The following is an 8,195-nucleotide window of genomic DNA, read 5'->3' as shown; positions in this document are numbered from 1 at the left end:
AGCCAAAACTTTGTCACGTTGGGTCAAACAAACATCAAACATCAACAAGTTGTCAAGGAAACCCTTGGTAACCCATTCTATTCCCACAACACTCTCAGTGTGAAGAAGACTCTCCTTCCCACCACCTTATTTCTAACTGTACCCTCTGGTCCTGGTTACTGCTCTGCTCTAAGGGTTAACTTAAGTAACAAAGAAAATGTTTTAAACTGAAGCGGAAGTCCTGCCCTGTAGGAACATGACACCAGTATTTCACTGAAGGCTCTGACACAGGGCTCAGCAGGATAACGCTCAGGAGAAACGGTCAAGTTTACAACATTTCAGCTACAGTTCTGTATAGTAAATAACCCTATCCTGTATTTTACAGCAAAGAAATGCCAGCCAGCCAGACAGCAGGCTAATTCACTAGCCTCTCATTGCAGGCTGTCGGGTGTGTGGGGGTTAAAAATGGGAGGCAGGGGACTGTTTTTATCCCATATTGAAATACTATACTTGTGAATGAATAAAATAAAATAATTTGATGTATTTTACAAGTGTCATCACAATTAGAGAAGTTACAAGTAAAAAATACCATACAGATAGACAGACAGACAGCTTCTATAGAGCACTAGATGATTATGATGCAGTGTGACAGGATGTGAGTGGTGCAGTGTACAAAGAGATGGTCCAAACGGTACTTCACTCCCAAAAACATGTATATTTAAATAATAATTTAAAACAGCGCCCTTCTACCAGCGATGGTATCGGGGGTACACAGCAGGTTTACAGTTCCAAACACAAAAGGTACAATACAATTTGTAATCCCGGTGGACGAAATTATGCTGTCCAAAACCGGGGAATTGTGGTGCGTGTCAGTGCTGTGCAGAGAGGGTTGTGCTCAGGGGTGTGTGCTGGCTCCGTGGCGGCAGCGTCTTGTCTCCTCAATCCTCCTCTGCAACAAACAAAAACAAACATAACACACAAAACAAAATCTGGCCGTAGATTACAGCTGCATTTTCATGTTTTGACCACAACAGAACCGGGTTAAGTGACCTTTGACCTTATAATCTACACAAACCATCATGCATTAAAATATTAAAATATAAAAAAAAACATTTACACAATCATGCTGTTTTTATTATTTACAGAAAAAAATTAATCAACACAATAGAAAAGGTTACAAAAAACAAGTTATAAAACTTGCGTCATCATCTTAACAGGAAACCTCTATCCCACAATACCTCTGGTTACAACTATGAACTGTGCCACAAACCCAGTTCACTGGTTCAGTGGACCCATGACCGCTAGGTCCAGTGACTGCATCGCGAAAACACACAACCAGATGACCTGGTCATAGCGCGAAAACGAACCCTATGTTTCAGCGCAATGCCTGGTACTGACGTAGCTGCTTCCCCTTTATACCACAAAACTACGAACTGTAATCAACCTTGCGCCATGGTTTCTCCAATCGCTTCCTGCCCCGTAGCTGATTGCAATGGAGTCCTTCTGTGTATGTGCAACTACGCGCACACCCTAATATGGTTACCTTCCGGTTTCCACCTACCATCGAGGCTGCCCATCTAGGAGAATGCATACCACCAACCTTACACAGCGCACTTTCTAGGAGGGAGGGAGATTTACAGCTTGAATTCCTTTGCTCTCTGTCACATGCAGTTAATAACTTGTGCTAAAGAAGGGCCTCAGGAAGTGTCAGAATTCTGAAAGAAATATGCAAGACTTTAAAGTGTGACACAGAGACACCCGCCTCCGCAGCACTCTGTCGCTGACAAGCACTATGCTATGGGTTGTGAGGTTTGGGAAGCAGACTTGCTAAGTGGGTGCTTAAATATTAAAGGATGAAAACTTTAAAGCAACAGCCATCTGCCTGCTTTTAAAGAAGTGAATTTAGTAGTCTGTGGAACATGAGAATTGGATCCATTCCAAGGGAGTTGTTGAGTTTGTATTTACTGTAGAGTACCAGGGAAGTAGAGCTGAAGAGATTGGTGAGTGGGCTTAGTGTCACTGTGACCCCTGTCAGAGCTAATTTACTTGTGTTTATGTTATTTAAACCTACAGCGCCAAAGAAAGAACAAAAGACATTCCTTAAAAGTGGTTTGAGCCTCAGGCCTGTCCTCATCCCTCACTTTGTCATTCTGAATGAACTAAACTCCCACATGGAAAAAAACTATATGCTGCATATAAGTTTAATATAGTAGTTTTATATATGTATCAATATATGATGCTTATATGCCTCAAAATACAATTATGGCCACTTTCATATATGTTAACATATATGAAAATAGATAGTTTTATATATGTTTCTTATATTAAATATATATGCTTTTTATATGAGCCATATAAAGAACGTATATCATATTATGTAAAATTGGATATGTTACATACATATATCATATATGCAACACATACTAAACAATGGTTGTTTGTATATACGCTTTATATTGTTCATATATGAATTTAGTATTACACATATGAAACATGAAATTTAAGTTTTTATATGAATCTCTATATTGGTTGTCAATACAAATATCAGTATATAATTAAATAGCATATATATATATATATATATATATATATATATATATATATATATATATATATACGTTTTTGCAACAATATTATATGTGCACTGTATATTACAAAATAGTTGCTGTACTGACTGTTAAAAAGGGATAGAAGGCAATATTGTACTGGAAATTGCTTTTATTTCAAAGTTTTACAACTGCAAATTAAAAAACACAATTAAAATAACATTTATACTGAAGTGTTTTAAGTAATCACATATTATTCCCCATTATACAGTTGTGGACAATAGCTGGCACACTCTTATTGCAAATAATGTGTGGATAGCAATCTCACTAACAAAATGAGAATCAACAAAAGGATAAGCATATTAAACAAAGTGACATTATGACAAAAGTATATTTTTTGAAAACTCTGTAAATATATCTCTACATCATTTCCAGATATCTTAAAATGCAATGTGATATATCTCTAAATGATAATTTGGCTTTCCATACTCAGAGATGTGATCCTGCATGTTATAAAAGTCTAATGGTGCGTTTACACTGGCCGTTTTTAGGACAACTTAGGGCCATCTCTAAATGGCTTCTCTTCCAATAGTGGTTTGATAAAAATAAAAAAAGTATTATTCCAAGAACAACAACAAGCAACCTAACATGACAAAAACATATAATCCTGTTGGAAAAGCTTAGGCAAAATAGCCAAGTTAAACAATGGTGTACATTATACCACATATTATTTTTTGTGTGTGTGCAAATAACAGATTGAAATTATTTATCAAACATGTTATACACAAACTCCTTACACCTTACATGCCATTTGCAAAACACAAATCAGAACTTTAACATGTAATCAGAACTGGAAGAACTGGAATTATTTGGATTCCTATTAAATCAAGGCTACATTATGACATACTCATTCAGTGCTCACATCTCCCTCACTTTGAGTCCATGTATGCTGTAGTTTTTGTTTACTTTTATTGCGAAGTTCAGCCAACTTGCCATTCAATGCTGAGCCAATAACAGCCTGTGGGGCATTAGGCCACTTCTGCAAAGTTGCTCCTTAAAAAGGAAACATATCACAATTAAAACCCACAATTAATACATCAAATGTTACGCTTTTGTAGAAATCAATGTTAATAGGTTTTTAAAAGACAATTATGAAATAGGAAACATTGTAAAGAACATATTGTCCATAAATATCAATGCCACTATTACAATATAGCAACCCATATTAGAGAGAAAGAAGCATTTTAATGTAACACACTCTAAAATGGCATTTATAAATATTAAAAAAAGATTAATGAACAAAATCTTACTGTAGATGGCATCAATCTTTGTTGCATCTAATGCAGGTCTGTGCTCTGTGGTGTCTTTGCTCCTCCCTCAAGTTACTTTTCAGCAAAACATCCAAAGGGAATAGATTCACAAGAAGAGTGCGCACAAATGATGTTGCTGTGTGTGAATTGTTGGCTAAAGCCCACACAAGTTTGTCACAGAGCACCCCAGTACCTGGATATAGTTCTACCTGTAAAAAATAAAATAGAGGTGATTTAGACCAAACCCAAAACTTTTAAAGTTAGGAGTATCTTATTCCTATTCATAAATCAAAGAAATATCAGAATTGTTTTATACCTTGTCAAGAACCTGGGTTGGGGTTCCGGTCTTCATTGAATTTCCTGATTTTGGTGTAGTTGGAGGATCCACTTCTGGAGTTGATGAACGCCTGATATTGTTCATGGATCTGTGCAAAATCTCTTTTATTTCGGTCAAAAACATAGGCATTTTAAAAAACACACACACACACACACACACACACAAATATTATACAGAAGCTTTAGCAGAATGGACATACAACTGTACAGTTTAAAGTAGGAAATATAAAGGGCATAAATACTCTTAATATAAAAATTAGATAATGTTTTAATCTGATTTTTTTTTTTTTTGCGACAGTGCCTATACCTCAATTGTTTGAGTAATCTTACCTTAAGACATTTCAGTGTTTTATTTCCAGAAAAAAAAGTTTGACCTTTTCAAAGAAAATAAGAATTTGTAAACTTTAAAAACCAAAAATATCACACAAATCAAAACAGCATAGTTGATAACAAACTCTGCAAACATACTTTCTCAAATCCTACATCAAACTACAGAAAAAGAAAATTGAGAAAGGTATTTTTGAACACAGAACCAAAACACACAGCAGACACCCAATCGCTGCTATAATACAAAATGTTTTAACATACCTTTGAAGAGCATTTCCTTAAGATTTTGATTCTCTTCCTTAAGATCCTGATTTTCTTTCTAGAGCTGTACACTCTTCAAATGGTCTACTTCAACATCTCGTGTTTCATCAGTGGAACCTGACTTGTATTTCTGTAAGCACTGTTTTGCCATGCTGGTCTCTGAATATGTTTTCTTAACCTACATAAATAAATAACTTTTAAAATGTTTTGATATTAAATCCACCCAGAAAACTTGTGTTTAAACAAATCTCGATACGATTACACACTTAAATTACATAGGGGCAGGGGCTACTGCTTACCGGTTCTGTATCAGAACCATCTGAAGATGACTCATATCTCTTAGGCGTTTTCAGCGGCCTCTTCAGGCGTTTCCCCAGATCCTTCTTTTCAACGCACTCCTGCATCTTCTTTGCAATGGCGAATCTATTATGTAATAAAACAAATTAATAAATGTACCCTTTCTTTTCAACGACAACACAAAAAAAAACGTAAACATGGTGTTTTACTTACTATGAACAAAAAGAACAGCGCCCGCGTGCAAAGGCCATCCCTGTTTCTGTTTTTTCCCCTGGCGCCATTCTACGATCGCTTCAGCTTGGCCTTCTTCAATAGGATTTCCATCCGAGTCGTCAAAATCTTCATCATTGTAATTGCGAACAGCATCCGCACTGACTTCGCTGAATTTGCCTTTATCAGCTCCAGCTTTCCACTGAACCAAGGCAAACCTCCTCATTCTGACACACTTCAGCACAACGAAAATACAGTAAAAGAAAATATAACCATTATCGCCAAAACACAGCTTTTCATATACAGTACCACCGTTACGTTATACCAAAGTATTCAACAACAATTTAGCATCAGAGTCAAGTAATGCTGTGCAATATTATCATTTCGTCCCATTTCCCTATTAAACGTAGAAGGCAAGATTTTCTTCAGCATTATTGCTCAGAGATTGTCAGCTTACCTATTAAAGAACTGCTTCATTGACACTTCAATACAAAAAGCGGGCATTCCAGGTTTCCCAGGTTGCTTAGAACACATCAATGTGATCTGGCAACAAATTCAATCAGCTAAAAAGGAGAGGAAGGAGCTCCATGTGACATTCCTGGATTTGGCTAATGCATATGGTTCAGTGCCACATGAACTACTTTGGGCAGCATTTGATTTTTTCAGTGTACCGATGACAATAACAAATTTAGTGAAAGCCTATTTTGGAGATTTGCAATTCAGTTTTTCAACTTCAGAATTCAGCACTACATGGCAATGCCTAGAGGTTGGAATAATGGCAGGATGCACCATTTCTCCACTGGCTTTTACCATGGCAATGGAAGTAATCATTAGGGCATCAAAATGGGTAGTAGGAGGAGAGCGCTTGGCTTCTGGAATGCGACTACCACCAATTCGAGCATACATGGATGACATGACAACCATGACTACAACAGTAGCCTGCACTAATCGATTATTGGGCAAATTAACCAATAACATTGAATGGGCACGAATGCAATTCAAGCCCACTAAATCAAGGAGCATCTCTATAATTAAAGGCAAAGTAGTAGATAAAACATTCTTCATTAATGGTGAGGCAATACCAACAGTGTCTGAGAAGCCAGTGAAGAGTCTTGGGAGATGGTACGACGGGGATCTAAAGGACACAGTTCGTGTGGGAGAAGTTAGACAACAAGCAGTGGAAGGGTTGAAGAGCATAGACAGCTGCGCTCTACCAGGTAAACTAAAACTCTGGTGTTTTCAGTTTGGTCTACTGCCGAGGTTGCTGTGGCCACTGACTGTGTACGAGGTTTCTTTGACAACAGTAGAGAAGCTGGAAGCTTTAATCAGTTCATACATCAGGAAATGGTTGGGAGTTCCACGCTGCCTCAGCAGAGTGGGACTTTATGGTAAAGGAATACTGCAGCTACCAGTCTCTGCTCTAACTGAGGAGTTTAAGTGCGCCAAGGTCAGATTGGAAATGACATTAGTAGAGTCACGCGATAAATGCGTAAGGGAGGCAGCACCTGTGTTGAAATCTGGAAGAAAGTGGGCGGCAAAGAAAGCTGTGGAAGATGCAAAGGCTGCCCTTCGAATTGGTGATATCATGGGGCAAGTTCAGCATGGAAGAGGGGGTCTTGGTTTCAGTTCAACTCCTCCTACATGGCACAAGGCAGCCCCAGCTCAAAGAAGGAAGCTGGTAGTCAACGAGGTGCAAAAGCAGGAGGAGAGGATGAGGTGTATAAAGGCCATTTCCCAGGCCAAACAGGGAGAATGGATGAGATGGGAGAGTGTGGAACAACGCAAGATTGGCTGGCAAGACCTATGGTCAATGGAACAGAGCAGGATCAGTTTCCTCATCAGGTCAACATATGATGTTCTCCCATCACCACAGAACCTAAACCTCTGGGTAGGAGAGGATCCCTCATGTCCTTTGTGTTCATCACCTGCAACATTGAGGCACATTTTGACAGGATGTAAGGTGGCTCTTAGCCAAGGACGGTTTACTTGGCGCCATGACCAGGTGCTGCGATGTTTGGCCTTAGCATTGGAAGACAAGCGTAACATGACCAATAAGTTGCCACCTGTTCCATCAAAACATTACACACAAAAGACAACATTCCTCCGCCCAGGAGAGCAACCACCAAGAAAAGATGTTAAAACCAATCCTCGCCCAGGACAACTGGAAGCTGCTAGAGACTGGAATATGCTGGCAGATGTTGGTCAACGGCTTATTTTTCCACCTGAGATTGCCACCACTAACCTTCGACCAGATATTGTCTTGTGGTCTGGATCAGCACGCCTTGTTCACCTGGTAGAGTTAACAGTGCCATGGGAGGATGCTGTAGATGAGGCGTATGAGAGGAAGAAACTGCGGTATGCTCAACTAGCCACTGAAGCGGAACAGCGAGGATGGAGAGTCCGGGTTTACCCAGTGGAAGTGGGTTGTCGAGGATTTGTGGCACACTCTACAACCCGGTTTCTCAGAGACGTCGGATTCAGTGGCCAAGAGTTGCGTCGCACAGTGAAGAACTTATCTGAAGCAGCAGAGAGGAGCAGCAACTGGCTGTGGTTGAGACGGAAAGATTCTGGCTGGGGACAGGTAAGTAAGCTGGGCTGAGTTGAGTGGGGGACGGAGGGGGGTGATGCTGGGACGCCAGAATCACCGTCGAGCCCTCTTGAGGTGTCGTGGGCTAGTCGACGAAACACTGAGGATGGAAGGTGCCCACTTGAAAACCCCAGAGATGTACCCTACTTAGCTCAATCCAGACGGTTGTCATGCTGATGCGCTGGGGAGGCCGCACTTTGGTTGATCCCCGGAGCCAGCATCGCAGCCGTTGTGTGTGCTGATGCGCCAGGGAGGCAAAATAAGCTGATCCCTGGAGCCAGCATTACACTTCAGCCATTAACACCAGACAGAAGGATATCTACATCATCACATGGAAGGAAA

General features: G+C 39.8%; 1 long non-coding RNA gene across 1 annotated transcript; it reads right to left on the bottom strand.

The window, feature by feature from the left end:
• Positions 1-2,690: 2,690 nt before the first annotated feature.
• LOC131739318 (uncharacterized) lies at positions 2,691-4,929 on the bottom strand. Its single transcript, XR_009330480.1, has 4 exons — positions 4,760-4,929; positions 4,152-4,273; positions 3,836-4,044; positions 2,691-3,578 (listed from the first exon to the last, which is right to left on the bottom strand). It is a non-coding gene; the product is annotated as an uncharacterized LOC131739318 (long non-coding RNA).
• Positions 4,930-8,195: the final 3,266 nt, after the last annotated feature.

The sequence above is a fragment of the Acipenser ruthenus genome, chromosome 11, assembly GCF_902713425.1.
Source record: "Acipenser ruthenus chromosome 11, fAciRut3.2 maternal haplotype, whole genome shotgun sequence".
Taxonomy (NCBI): Eukaryota; Metazoa; Chordata; class Actinopteri; order Acipenseriformes; family Acipenseridae; genus Acipenser; species Acipenser ruthenus.
This window is presented reverse-complemented; position numbering and strand designations above follow the sequence as displayed.